Genomic DNA, 15,895 nt, shown 5'->3' with positions numbered 1-15,895 from the left:
TTTACTGTACCCTGTTTAACAGGACCAAGAATTTCAACACTTGAATTTTATATAAAAAATTGTTTTGATGATAAATCATTCTATGCTAAAGGCCTGTTTATTTCAATAATCATCTCATGTTCCTTGCTAACTGCATATAAAACACTAAAATTGAGATTAAATAAGATAAAAGAAACTGAAAGCTATATTAAAACCAGTTAAAAATAAATCATAATCTTTCTGCCCAGAAGTGCGAAATAGTAACACTCAGGTATCCAGTTACCAAAGATAGCAGCTATTCATCAGTAGGCAATATCACGGAAGTAGGACCCTGGCACGCCTTTTAAAAAAGGACCAGAAAGACAAACAGGAAAACCCATTTAGTGCTTCTCTATTCCATGTTTTAATCACTGCTCAATAAGAAAAAATAACATATACCCACACTACTTTCTTACATAATATGTAATAAATTTATTACAGTGGAGTTTGTGTGTGTGTGTGTGTGTGTGTGTGTGTGTGTGTTACTTTACTTTTTCAACCTCTGTGTGAAACCCAACAAACATATTACTAAGATGTGTGTAACCTATCCCTACTGGAATGCAGTTCAGTGCTTGCAGACAAAAATAGTATTTCTTACAAGTTAAAGACTTTGCCACTTGGAAGTTATGTTTTTAAATTGTTTACAGGCACATCAGGTTCTTTAGAAACACTGCCACCAGCACCCACTTTCTGTAGTAGGACACTGTGGCTTAATTACCAAATGTGGATTATTTATTCTTACATCAACCAGAAACTTCTTGATTTTCTTCTTTAATATTTCCTTTTTGTCCAACGCTAGAAATTCCATTTTGCATGTTGGAGACCTCAAGACTTTACATAAACTCCTAATTGCTTCATGATCAAGGGCAGTCTTCATTAAGTTCACTTGTATCACACTTTGGTTGTCAGATAAGAGACCTAAGAGATCCTGACAGCAACCAGGGGTTAAACCACAGTTTTCCAATCCTAGCCTCTGAATGTGGCAGTTTGGATTTCTTAAAGCATCACACAGAATATTCAGACCAGAATCATGCAAGACATTGTGCCCAAGGTCCAGGTTCCTTAAGTTTGAGTTGTTCACAAGAACAGAAGCCAGATCCCCACAAGCCTTGCTTGTGAGAACACAGCCCATCAACTCCAACTCCTGAAGATCGCAGTTTGGCTGCTGGAGGGAGTGACACAGCAGCTTTATTCCGTTATCCTCCAGCTTGTTAAATCCCAGGTCCAGATGCATCAAGCTCTTGTTATTCAGCAGAGCAGTAGAGAGATACTCACTACCAACTGGAGTGAAACAGCAACACCTAAGCACAAGGCTCTGTAGAGTACACTGTGGATGCTTCAAGGCATAGCTGAGCAGCTGCATCCCGTCATCTTCCAAGATGTTATTTGCCAAGCATAAATGCGTCAGCCTCTTGCTTTTGGTGAGAGCCGAGGAAAGAACTTCACAACCATCTTTTGTGAGGCCACAGCTCGCTAAGGCCAGTCTCTCTAGAGGACAGTTTGGATTTTCTAAGACCTCACACAATGACTTTACTCCATTATTTGATAGATTGTTGGTGGACAGATTCAGAAATACCAGGCTCCTGTTGCTGTGGAGAGCCTTGGATAGATTTTGAAAACAGGCTACATTCAGGTCACAGGATTCCAACCTCAGCACCCGTAATTTACATCCTTGGCATTTCAAAGCTTTACATATGGTCTTTAGTCCATTTTTGTCTAAGTCAGTATCTTTCAGGTCGAGATGTGTCAGAGTATTGTTGCAAGTCAAGAAACTAAAATCCTGACAGCTATTCAGGAAACAGACAGTTCTGAACATTAGTTTTTGTAGGTTACACTTTGGGTGGCTTAATTCTTCATTCAAAATTTTCATCAGTGATTCATCAAGTCTGCTTTCGTACAGATCCATTTCTATCAGGGATTCATTTGTATGAAGCACAGAAAACAGATCTTTCCAGTAGTGAAGGATTCAAACAGCAGCATTCTCAAGGCAAATTTCAGTTGTGGAGTCTAAGTCCAACATATTTTTCAAGTCTGCCCTTGCTGTCAGTCTCATAGTCTGTAGAGCATGGCAGTGCTTAAGACAGAATGAATATATAAGCAATTCGGGTTCTTCCTCAACCCTCATGATAATCTTTCGGAAATACATCAGTGCCTGAGTGATGAATTCTTCATCTTGAGTTTCATATATACAGTGAAGCAAGTCTTGAAATCTCAGCTGTGATAGAGAAGAACCATCCTTTTCTAATGCTTCCAGACATATAAGTAACTCTTCTCTTACCTCCATGGATATTGTAAGGTTGAAAGTTTCCTCCAGTTGTAGCACTCTGTCTTTATTCAGTAGACCAAACAAAAAGCATTTCGCCTGTTCCAAATGAGGGTCATGAAAATGGTTGCTTTCAAGCAACAGATACAAGTTTTCGTAAGGTTCTAAGGGATAGTCTTTTTCTTCTGGATTCTCTCTCAGCAAGTAAAACAGAGCTGCAAAAAACTCTTGAACATGGAGGTGAGTGAACATGTAGCAGTTTTCATACTCTGTGTCCTGCTGAAGAACCTTTGCATCCAGGAAAAGCGAGATGTCATCTCTGGTTAATTCGTGCTTTCGGAGATTTTGCTGGTAGAGCACATGCTTCATGGTCCAAATGCCTTCAAACAGCAGCCTGGCATAGCCTCCTTAATAGTGTTTCATTGGGAAGAGTAAGGGAGCTCCCAGCTATGTGTGGAAATAGGCTGCAGATATAGTATGTAAACAGAGCCATGCTGGTTTGGCAGGTCTCTTCAGCACTGCCACCTTTCTCCACTTGCTCCTTCAGAAAAGTACAGATCATCTGGCACATGTGGCACACATGGCATACGTTGAAAAGCCTCCCATTCATTCTTAGTAAACAAATTGCATCCATAGCCCATGTCTTATCTTTCAACAAATAGTGAATATAGTCCATCCTTTCATTCTTAGACGGTCCTGGCAGCTTTACACGATGATGAGGTTTTTGCAACAAAGGCACTAGTCGCTTCCAAGCTGTGGATCTTATTGTTACTAGTAAGTATGACTCAGGAAGCATCACTTTCCTCAGTAAACTACTAATAAGAAAAGACACTGGGTGCTCCTGGGTCCAATCTTTACACAGTGCAAACTCTGGCTCTTCAAAGGAGAAATCCAGTTCATCAAAACTATCGATTATAAAAAGGAGACTGCTGGGTTTGGACAGGATCTGTTCAATGGGGCCCTCGTTGCTAGGCCAGTGCTTTGATATTAACCGAGCAAAGCTTTTCTCTTTCTCTTGGCTAATTTCTCTCCCATTGAGATAAAAAAACATGGGTAAACTGCAGATAGAGATTGCCATCCACCCATTCTAAGATTGCGTTTTTCAACAATGTTGTCTTCCCGATTCCAGCAGCTCCATGAAGGACTATCATTTGAGAAGTTTTGGAAGTTTGGATATCCACATCAAATATATGCTCCAACAGCTTTTGGTCTCTATGACTAATTACACAATTTAAAGCTGTAGATTCTCCAAGCAAAGTGGTCTTATTCCATAGAATAAAAATTTTTTCCTTTATTACAGTTCTGTAGTCTATTCCATCATCAAAGTCTTTGACCTTAGACATTATTTCCACTTTAGGAATGTTGTCTTCCATCTCATCTTCTGTCTTCATGGTCTTTGTTAGTCCTCTAGTCTGGGTCGGTGTATAGTGATGAAAGTTAAGTCCTTGCGTTGAGAAACTGAAAGAAACACCTGCTCGAGAAGCCTCGGTAGGTTCACTGTACAGTGGAGTTTTTAAAACTAATGTTTCCTGATCATTCTACATGTAGCAGATACAGTTGTCTTATTTAATAAATAATCATTTGTGTATATCTGTATATATGATGTACATGCATTTTGTTTTCAGGATGGAACTCTGAAAATATATTTTAATTAATAGGTAATCTGAGGTGCTTTATAAACATAGTGAGTAGTCACTTCAATAGTCTTATTTGTTAGGTAAGATGAATACAACCATTCCATTAGTTGCAAATGATATGAGTATATTCTCACATCTGGAACACAAGCTGTCATGTTAAAGGGCATAAAAATGACATTAATGCAACATTGTATGTAGTATTACACTTAGGTAAGGCCAGTGTTTCAGAACTTGGCAAAATTAACTGCTTGGTGGTACAAAAATTACAAAGCAGCAAATAGCTATTCATATTATTAATTATTAACTGTTTTATTACAGCAATCAATGTCCCAATTAACAAAGCACTTCAAATATGGTGTATACTTATAATTTTCTTCTACTAATTCTTGAAACTAGGGAGCTGACAGATATTAAAATATAAATTGCCTAACAATGCATCATTACAATAAAATGTTTTTTCCAACCCATTAATCCAGTTTTTCTTAGTCATCTGGGTAAGGTATGTCTCTGTAGTTGCCATAGGTACTTAAAGGCTCTAATTTTCCCATAGCTTTGAAATGTAAGTGTTTCTCATGAATAAAAGAAAAAATGTTTTCTACCATGTTTTCTATTACAATATAAATGCCATTTCTTCTTTAAAAATTATTTTATTGATTTACATTTCAAATGTTTTCGCCTTCCCAGTTAAAACCCCTATCCCCTTCCCTAGTCCCTCTGATTCTATGAGGGTGCTCCTCCACCCATCCCTCCTGCCTCAAATGCCATTGTTTAATATTGACCAACAGTTAACAGCTGTTGAACAATTAAAATTATATTAACAGGAACAGAGATGCTACAGACTCAATGTTCATATTAAAATACCCCAAAACACACGTTTTTATGACTTAATCTTTAAGTCAGTTGTACTATTGCATTATCATAAAATTTCTGGTAACATATTTGTAGTAGTTCTTATTTTATAGAATTAAGCCAGATTTTGGGTAACACAGATTTCACACTCAATTTCATATCTAATACCTAAAGTGTATAGTGTTTTACATATCCTCATTCTCAGAACACTGGCCCAAAGAAGGTATTTTTTGGCAGAACAAATTATATTCATCATGTCTCATCATACTCTTTTTGCAAATATGATTGTAATTAATGCTTTTATCCTAGAATGTGAATTTATTAACCAATATTGATCAACAGATCCTGTTATATTATGAATTCATAATTCAGTTATCTATAAATAATATGTTCTCTTACAGATTGTTAAAGTATGTGAAGCTTCAGAGACCAGTTCATTAAGTTAGATTTGATGGTTGTGGGGTTTTGAATATGCTTGGCCCATAAAGATTGGTACTGTTAGAAGGTGTAGCATTGTTAGAGGAAGTATACCACTGTGGGATGAGCTTTAAAAGTCTCCTCCTTTGCTTAGGCTCTAGCCATGATGGACAAGAGCTTCCTCCTAGTTGCCTGAGGATGCCACTCCCCTTTCAGTTGCCTTTGGATCAAGATGTAGAACTCTCAGCACCTTCTTCAGCACCATGTCTGCCTAGACACTACCATGATTCCTTCTATGATGATAATGGACTGAATCTCTGAAAATGTAAGCCAGCTCCAATTAAATATTGTCCCTTATAAGAGTTGCCTTGGCTATCACACTCTTGTGTTTCTTCATAGCAATGAAACCATAACCATAGGTTTGGCATATACATATATATGTTTGGCATATACATGTATATATATATGTATGAGTTAGCATAACTAAACAAACATTGGTAGTGTGGCTGATTTGTAATTTGATTATCATTCTTTAAAATGTTCAAATAAGAAGGAATTCTGATATAATTAGTGGTGTTTGAAAGATTTTTGATGAATTCTTTCTTTTAGGTATCTTTGTACAATATGATATGTTTCATTTTATTTTAAACTTTATTTAATTACTCAGTGTACAGTGACCTTTATTACAATGGTGCATTGATATGAATTCTTCCTAATTCCTTTCATAGCTGTATTTTTCTCAAAGGAAAAACCAGACACAAACCTTTCATTATTTTTTCAGTTGGAAGTAGATAACAGTACGTATGAATTTTCATTTGTTCAATAAGTGTCATCCTCAGCATTATGAAAGCTGTTCAAGAGAATTGACAGGCAGTGAAAATCAGGTACAGAAAAAAAGCAGCTTTAAGGATGGTGTTCCAGAATCTGATAACCATGAGCAAAAGCTGAAGAATGGATTAGCAAAGACTAAAGGAGGATCTTGAAGAAAGTTGAATGCATTGGCTTACAAAAGGAGAGATTCTAAAATCTAGTAGATAGTTCAGATAAATAAGAGCAAAATGTTTTATCAGCATCTACATGTCTTTCTTATAAGATTGTATGGGGTATATTATTTTTCTTTTCAAATATAGTCTTGCCCCTTCCCAAATCTATAAAATGGAAGCTGTAAATAAGGATAGTTGAGATAATAGTGGACAAGGAAAGGAGTGAGGAAGAGTGGGAGGAAAGGGCTATAAAGAAATTATAAGGATTCCCTAGAATAGACAAACATCTGATGTTCTAATTGTGTTTGGAAAGGAATGAACAGCAGCTTGTGTGTTATTAACCTTTCCCCTGGAGTGCCTATTAGTATGCCACTCATGCAGGATGTTCAGAAAGGAGAGGAGAGCCCAGTTGCATGGCATTACTCATTACTCAATTTGTGAGTTCTGCTTGCTTTGCAGTCACAAACTTAGAAAATTGGGAATAAAGAATTTCAAAACAATTTATTGTCTCTTACATCATGTCAAATGACATTTTATCTATTCTTAACTCCCATCTGTGCACACTCTTCCTTCTTCAGAGGAGAAACAAACCCTTGTGTTACTTTCAAATCTTCCCAATGATAAAGGCTCCCTTCAATCTGATATGTCTCTTTCCATTAAAAAAAAAAACCTTTAGTGAATGTAAGAAAATAATGGTTTCCTTATTACATTGCTCTCCAGATATATAATTTTACTTTACCCAGATTTACCCTTCATCATTCTCTCTTGTCACTAATTCTCCTTCCTACTGGTTTCCTTTGTAAATAGTCCTATTTGAAAGGAACTCTAGTGGCAAAATGCTGACGTTAAGTTCATAACTTTAGTGTTAACAATTTCTCCTGTCCCATAGTTTAGTCTATCTTCTACATTTTAAACATCTGTTCAATACTAGTCTCTCAAACAACAGATGGCACACTCATAACATTTAATGCAGTGCCTATTTATTAAGAAGTAAACAGAAAGGGACCCAAAAGATCCTGGAGCTAAAACTTGCAGGTAGGATGAAAAAAAATCCAGAGAAAGATGAAGCTTGCTTCTCTTCTTCCACTGTGATATCTAAGCTGGTATCAGACACTGGCTGATCTCAATCAGATGCTGGAAGACGAGAGTGTGAAAACTGACAGGAAAGGCATCTGATAAGAGAAACAGCATTCTAATATTCAAGGACAAAGTTTGTGTTCTCCCACACTTTCTTCAAACAACCGTTATCAATTGCCCCATTATTCTTTATGAGATAGCTAGAAATTTGTTCAGTACCCCAGAGGCTTATTCTTTTTTTTTTTTTCCTTTTTAGGATTTATTTGTTTATTTTATGCATATGAGTACATTGTCACTGTCTTCAGACACATTAGAAATGGGCATCGGATACCATTTCAGAAGGTTGTGATGCACCATGTAGTTGCTGGGAATTGAACTCAGGACAGACATTTCTTTAGCCCAAATGGACTATTCTTGACTTAATATGAGTATACGAGAATACAAAACTGAGACTATCCTCTCTCTCTCTCTCTCTCTTTCTCTCTCTCTCTCTCTCTGAATAATATACTTCTGAAGTGGTTTAATCTGAAGAAGTATTTGATTAATGGGTATTTGTTATTTTTATTACCAAAATTTGTTTTCTTAACACTTCTAGAGGGTAAAAGTTCAAGATTAAAATAATATGAATATTGTTTTCTAGTGAAGCTTCGCTTTCCTTTAGGTAATCTCTTTCTTACCATAATCTCAATGTGACTTTCCTCACTGTGCTCATAGACAAAGAAAAAGACCAGATCTTTATAGGGTCTATTTCTTTTCTTATGAGGGATTCTGTCTGATTAGGATTGCACTCTTTTTTTTTTTTAATTTTTGTTTTTGACTTATTCAATTTACACCCACTCACTGCCCACCTCTTAGTCACCACCTCTCACAATCCTTCCCAAATTCCCCTTCCTCTTCTCCTCTGAGCAGGTGGGACACCCCTGGACATCCACCCCCAACCCTGGCATTTCAAGTCTGCCAAGTAGGCAGCCAAGATAGTAGAACATATACCACAGACAGGCAACAGCTTTTGGGTTATACCCTGCTCCAAGACCCACATGAAATTCAAGCTACACATCTGCTACTTATGTGTGGGGCAGCCTAGGTTCAGCTCTTGCATGTTCTTTGGTTGATGGTTCAGACTCTGAGAACCCCCAAGAGTCCAAGTACTTTACTGTTGGTCTTCCTTGGGAGTTTCTATCCCTTTTGGGGTCTCAATCCTTCCTCTTATTCTTCCATAAGAGTCCCCACGTTCCATCCACTGTTTAGCTGTGGGTATCTGCATCTATCTGTAGCAGCTGCTGGGTGAAGCCTGGCAGAGGACAACATGCTCCTGTCTGCAAGCATAACAGAGTATTATTAATAGTGTTAGGGACTGGTGCTTGCCCATGAGATGGGTCTCAAGTTGGGACTGTTATTGAGTGTCCATTCCCTTAGTCTCGGTTCCCTCCCCCATTGACTACATTACTAGTAGACAGGATAAGTTTGGGTTTGAAAGGTTTATGGGTGAGTTGGTGTCTCTATGATGACCCTGGAGTTCCTATCTGGCTACAGGAGGCGTTCTCTTCAGGTTCCATATCCCCAATGTAGTGAGTCATAGCTAATGTCAACCCCCCCATTGATTATTGTGTGCCTCCCTTATCCCAGATCTCTTTCTCTTCCTGGGGATGCCCCCACCTCCTCACCTGGATCAGTTGCATATTTCCATTCATTTTCATAGCCATCTAGCCATCTCTCCTGTCCTTCCCTACACCTGATCCTGAATCCCCATTCCCCTCGCCATCCCTCATCCCTCCCAGGTCCCTCCATCCATCTACCTGTTATGACTATTCCCTCTTTTAAGCTTCCTTGATTGGGCCTTCCTTCTTGTTTAGCTTCTTTGGGTCTGTGGAACATAACATGGTACCTCTATTTTATGGTTAATATCCACTTAAAAGTGAGTACATCCCATGCATGTCCTTTGGGGACTGGGTTACCTCAGGGTGATATTATCAAGTTCTATGCATTTGCCTGTAAAATTCATGATGTCTTGGTTTTTAATAGCTGAATAGTATTCTACTGTGGAGTTGTACCACATTTTCTTTATCCATTCTTCAGGTGATGGATATCTAGGTTGTTTCCAGTTTCTGGCTACTACAAATAACGCTGCTGTGAACATAGTGCCTTTGTGAAATGTTGGAGAAATTTTGGGTATATGCCCAGGAGTGCTATAGCTGGGTCTTGAGGTAGAACTATTCAGTTTTCTGAGAAAATACCAAATTGGTTGTACAAGTTTGTACTCCCACGAGCAATGGAGAAGTGTTTCCCCTTGTTTCACATCCTCCCCAGCATGTTCTATTTATTGAGTTTTTAATCTTAGCCATTCAGATGGTTGTAAGATAAAACTTCATATATGTTTTGATTTGCATGTCCCTGATAACTAAGACATTTGAACTTTTCTTTAAGTGTTACTCAGCCATTTGATATTGCTCTCTTGAGAATTCTCTGTTTAGTTCTGTATCCCAATTTTTTAATTGCGTTATTTGGGTTGTTGGTGTCTAACTTCTTGAGTTCTTTATAAATTTTGGATATTTTCCCTCTGTCAGATGTAGGGTTGCTGAAAATCCTTCCCCCAATCTGTGGACTGCTGATTTGTCCTATTGATAGTCCCCTTGCTTTGCAGATTCATGAGGTCCCATTTATTAATCTTAGAGCCTGAGTCATTGGTGTTCTGTTCAGGAACTTGTACTGATGACTTGAAAGGATATTTCCCACTTTATGTTTTATGAGCTTTAGTGTATCCTGTTTTAGGTTGAGGACCTTGATCCACTTGTAATTGAGTTTTATGCAGAGTGATAAGTATGGATCTGTTTTCATTCTTCTACCTGTAGATATCCAGTTAGTCCAGCACCATTTGTTGAAGATGCATTCATTTTTCCATTGTATGGTTTTGGCTTCTTTGTAAAAAATCAAGTGTTCATAGGTATGTGAGATTATTTCTGGGTCTTTTATTCTATTGAGCCCATTGATCATCATGTCTGTTTCTGTACAAATACCATGAAGGTTTTATTACTATTGCTCTGAAGTATATGAAGAATATGATCAAATATATTTGAATTTAAAAATTGTCATAAATAATGAAAAGTATAATAATAATTTCCAGATTATAATTCACATGTTCTTCTGTGCATGAATCCCTGTGTGTGTGTGTGTGTTTGTGTGTATGTGTGTATGTGTTTGTGTGTATGTGTGTGTGTGTGTATATACTATATAGTATAAACTAGGTTTCACCCTCCCCTCTTTGTACCTTGCTAAAAGAAATGAAATTCCTGTATTTGAGTTCCAAAATACACTGAAAATCCAGAGCAATAAAGACTTAATGGCTACTCAGTATTTGTAGATTCTACCACCAAAATCTATTTTAATACTAAAGTCAGTATAAGTTTTTCCTGATAATTCATATACGTGTGTAAAGAAAAAAATGTCACCTCACCTTTGTGTTTTCAGATATCATTGAAAATGCCAACACTCTATTTTCTTGTTTTGGTTCTCATACAGATGATCAAATAATAGAATACAGTAAGAGGCAGTTCACAGTGCAATGTGGTATAATAAAACTAAACTGTAAGACAGTTAGGCAAGATTCAAATGCCAGTTCTGGTGCTTCTTAATGGAATGGCTTCTTCAGTAACTAATCAGACATTTCCGAAAAATGTTTAATTGTGGGGAGTTAATTTTGAGGGGAATGCAGTAAGGATGATGGAAGTGGGTACTGAAGAATAGATCCTTTAGGAACTGGTCAGACCACATGGTTTTATGTGAGACTATTAAACGAGATACTGGTTCACGTTAGGTCTATCATACTATCAATGGTGAGTCCTCTTGGGAACCATTGATAGTGATAGTGAGGAAATTGATGGTCATAGAATAATATGACTAATTTTTTATATGTTGAAACAAAAACAGACCCTGTGAATTTAAACCCTTGATAATTTCTAAAGAACTCTATGTATTTACAGGGGACTGAGGAGCTATATTGCTGAACTCCTCAACTAATATCCCTGCAAATGATCACTTCTGCAAATACACTTAAGGGAGGCTGGATCATGTAATAATATAAATTAAAATGAGGATTGAATATTGTGATGATATAAACTACCAACATGTGAGTATATTTGTGTGTGTGTGTGCACGTGCATGTGTTCACGTGTATGTGTAGAAGAGAGTATCGAATTGACAGTGGTAGAGGCATTGGGAGTTGGAAGTGGGGGGCTAAGGGGGAGAATGGGGAAGAAAGGAAAGTGAGGAAGTGATATAATTTTATTTAAATTAAAATTTTAAAGTTAAACAATTAAAAGCGTTAATAAGAAAAGACAAAGAATTCTTATAAAACTACATATTTTTGCTAATTTAATAATTTAATTGTCCTTTTGACCCTATAAATTACTGTTTTCAAACTCACACCAGAGAAATATTGAATGATGAGTATTCATAACCTAAAATACAATTTGAAATTTTCATCTTTTTTCTTGAGTAGTTCTCGTGTTTATAGTTGTTATTTCTTGTACAGTTAGGGTTTGCCTCTACCTTTTCTGTCTTTAATTTCTCTGTCATCACAGAGCAGTATAGTTTTTTTGGCATGTTGTTAACTCAGAGGACCATATACAGATTCAACCTTTTTCATCTTTGTGTATCTATTTATTTATTTAGCCAACACTGTTATGACTCCAATCATTATTCAAGGAGCTTGGAATACAATCATGTCTTCAGATATTACAAAATGTTCTTCAGGAAATAAACTTGCCTACAGATACAGAAAGACTACATACCTTCCCCTGAGCATGGAACTGAGAAGTGAACCAATGACTGTCAATTCATGATCTCAAGGGTGTGCATTTATACAAAGCAAAGAAAAGATACTCTTATTTTGATAGGGTAAGCAAAGAAGCCTGTGAGGTATTTGCCATTTGCTGGCCTCTACCATTCTTGTATGTCAGCCATAAAAAAGAAGTGAGTCTTGCAGATAAATAAATTATAAATAAATTATAAAGCTGATAGGGTGAGGACAAATGAGGCCTGCGTGAGTGTGATGTGGTAACCAAAAGCAAAGACCAATATCAGTAGTGCACAGCAAGCAACAACTATAGGACTAAAATGCATCCAAAGGTTTTTACTTTTGCTCTGTTCTGTGTTCAATTCAGGTAATTTAAAATGCCACATGTTTAGATGAATCAGAAAATGGGGATATTCATCACATATTTAGTTTCCAGAAGTTTTGCAAACAGAAGGGTTGTGTTCAGTGATTGACTTTGTTCATATTAGAATTAACATAAGAATCTATAGAATTATATTTTCTATTATCACATGATTTAAGCAAATACATCTACAGGGAACTATAACATCTAGTGCTGTTGTCTATCTTTTAAAAGTATTTATGTTATTTTATTTATTTATTTATTTATTTACATCCCAAATGCTGAATCTTCCCTCCCAGAATCTCTCCATCAACAGTTCTCCTGTATCCATCTCCTCTGAGAGGGTGCCCTGCTCTGGGTATCTCACCACCCTGGCAAATCAAGTGTTTGCAGGGTTAGGTGCATCCACTCCCACTGAGACTAGAAAAGGTGACCCTATATGATGGGTACCTTGGACTCATGTATGCTCTTTGGTTGGTGGCTCGGTTTCTTGGAGCTGCCAAGTGTCCAGTTTAGATAACTCTGTGGGTATTCTCAATTTACCAGAAAAATATTTATCTTATATTATGCATTTGACCATGGTCACCCCTATTGTTCTCCTCTCTCCTGTTAATCCCCCTATTCTTCCTGACTACTTACCCTAAGAGGATTTGAATCAGAATCAATAGGATGTTTAATCAGAGTCTGAGTTAGTCTTTGTCTGGAAGGTCACTGATAGAAACAACATTGAACATATACTGTGCCTTGGTAATGGTGGTGATAGTGTTATCAGTGTGTCTAGTGTGGAGGTTATGGAGGTAAGGATCATAGGAACTGTCAGCTTTGCAATGAGCCAAAAGTCTTGGCACTTAACATTAGGACTTATATCATGATGAACACAATTTCCTCTGTTCTTTAGATTTATCAGCAGAGATTCCAGGCTTATTGCTTCTTCATCTTTGATATTATAATAGAAATGTCATGCTCTAATTCTATCCAGAACTGCTCATGAGTCAATCACCAAATTCAAATAAAAAGTAAAATTTCTAGCACTGTGCAAAAACCCAAGCCTGTTCTGAATCTTTTTCAGGTAGATAGATAGATAGATAGATAGATAGATAGATAGATAGATAGACATATAGATATAAAAATAAAGATTATAATATAATTGTATTATTCTCCTCCTTCCAGTTTCTACTTCTAACCTCTCCTATATAATTTCCTTGGTCTTATGCAAATTCATGGCCTCTTTTTCTTTAAATGGTGTTAAACGCAACACACACACACACATGCAGTCTATGCAATGTTATTCATATATAAACATTTTCAGGGCTTATAATTTGGTATTGGATAGCCAATTGGTGTCCTCATCCTTGGGGAAAATGATTTCTTGCATCCTTGGCATTCATTAGTTGCCTGTAAATCTAATTCTAGTGTTGAGGCTCCATGAGCCATATAGGGGTACCTACAACTTCTACTTTACTAACCCAGCATAATCCCTAACTACATTAGTATTCATGCTTATTTGTATATAAGAAGAGATTAGGTTGCTAGATAGTAACACTATAGTCCATGTAACCATTCATTCAGGGAATTTCTCTTTGGAACAAAGATCGCTGCAGAAAACCACAACTGATTAAATTCACTGTTATTATTTCTTAGTGGGAAAGTGTTTTCAAAAGGTTTTAATTTACCTTCCATTGCTGTAAAACTTTGATAGTATGAATGCAGCTTTATTGTTAATTTATGAGAATTGAATAATAATGATTCCCATAATGTACTACTACAGTGCTAGGCATACACATAGGGCTCGACAAACTTTAGTTGTCACTATTGTTTTAGCCATTATACCTTATGTTGTGCCTTATGCATTAAGCACACTAAAGTCCAAATACAATAAGAAAAGTTTTTTAAGACCATCTCTTACTATAATGAACCTCAATGGCAGGTGAATACCAACCTGCCATTCACAAGAAGGTTGTATGATACTTTAACTATATACTATACCAAAGAACAATACATACAAATAGCAGTCACTATACATTAGTTGAGGGGTTGAGTTAGATACAAAAACTGTTTTTAAATTCAATAAGTAAGAAATTTCATGTGTTTTAATAACTGGATCTGAATAAAGGAGAAGGCAATAAAACTCATGTTATGGTGAGAGCTGAGAGATTTGCATCATTGATACAGCATCTCTCTCAAAGAACATTATGTGTGTTTTCAGAATATATGTTTATTTATTTATATACAAGAAGAGATTGAATTACTAGACAGTAACACTGTAGTCCATATGTTGTTTGACTGGAAGGTATACTTTGCCATGTTACTGTATAATATATAGAGTCATGTAAAGACAAGTTTGTATGTATAGAAAGGACATGAAACTTTCCTTGTATGGAATTTGAGAATATTATCAAATTACATAAAAGGTATATATAGTGATATATGTTGGGAAAGAAGAGTATCATATGGCAAACAGTGGTCTATACAAAGCACTCTATTGCTAGTCAGTGTCTTCTTTTTCTCCCTCCCCCTTAAAGTATCATTAAGTCATTTGCCCTTGCTCATTTGTAATTGGGTAGGTTCTGGTGTCTCCATTTTTGCTAGTGGAATTTCCACTGAACTAGCTAAGTTATTACTTGTAAACTATCCTCCATGATTTTTCTTTCTCATCATCAACTACCTGGAAGAAGAGGAAGAGGAGGAGGAGGAAGAGGAGGAAAGGAGGAGGAAGATGAGGAGGAGAAGGAGAGGCAAAAGCAGAAGCAGAAGCAGCAACAGAAGAAGAAGAAGAAGAAGAAGAAGAAGAAGAAGAAGAAGAAGAAGAAGAAGAAGAAGAAGAAGAAGAAGAAGAAGAAGAAGAAGAAGACTGACAAACCAAAGGTTCCAGAAGTTGTCAAGAACACTTTTTCAGAATAACTTCCTCATGGTCTGCACTTCAGTGAGAACAAGGATGATAATTCTGTTCTTGATCCAATTAGATACACTATGACAGGAGTGAGAAAATATTTATCATAGCTTCTAAAATCAGCCATTAGAAAACTTTACAAACTGTTCAATCTATATTCCTATGGATTCATTTGTAAATTTTGGAACATAAATCCTATGCTATAGGCCTCCTGAAAGTAATAACTCATAAAAGCTCAGTGTCTTAGAAATTGTAAACACTTAATACATGTAATGATCTGCACCTCCAACTAGGCACACCAATTATTTGTAACTTTTGAATCTTTTATTCTTCTTGCTATTTTTGAAAATAATGTTTTTCTGTGACAGCAATATTGACCTTTTAGACTTATTCTAAGCTGTATTAAAGTATCACAGGCATATATAAATTGCCCTGTGCTTTATTTTTAAATAATGAGAAGCTAAGGCCATTTCAGCCACTGAAAAAGCTCAACAGTGCCTTAATTTCTACTGTTCTCAGAACCCACAAACAATCTTCTTCTGTGGGGGAAGAAAATTGTGTCACTCAATCTGGTGATTATGTTGCTTGCCTATGTTGATTTCGATGTG

General features: G+C 36.5%; 1 pseudogene; it reads right to left on the bottom strand.

Moving 5' to 3' along the window:
* Positions 1 to 679: 679 nt before the first annotated feature.
* Positions 680 to 3,672, bottom strand: LOC117694028 (NACHT, LRR and PYD domains-containing protein 14 pseudogene; annotated as a pseudogene).
* Between the last annotated feature and the right edge of the window lie 12,223 nt (positions 3,673 to 15,895).

This window comes from Arvicanthis niloticus, chromosome X, assembly GCF_011762505.2.
Source record: "Arvicanthis niloticus isolate mArvNil1 chromosome X, mArvNil1.pat.X, whole genome shotgun sequence".
Classification (NCBI taxonomy): Eukaryota; Metazoa; Chordata; class Mammalia; order Rodentia; family Muridae; genus Arvicanthis; species Arvicanthis niloticus.
This window is presented reverse-complemented; position numbering and strand designations above follow the sequence as displayed.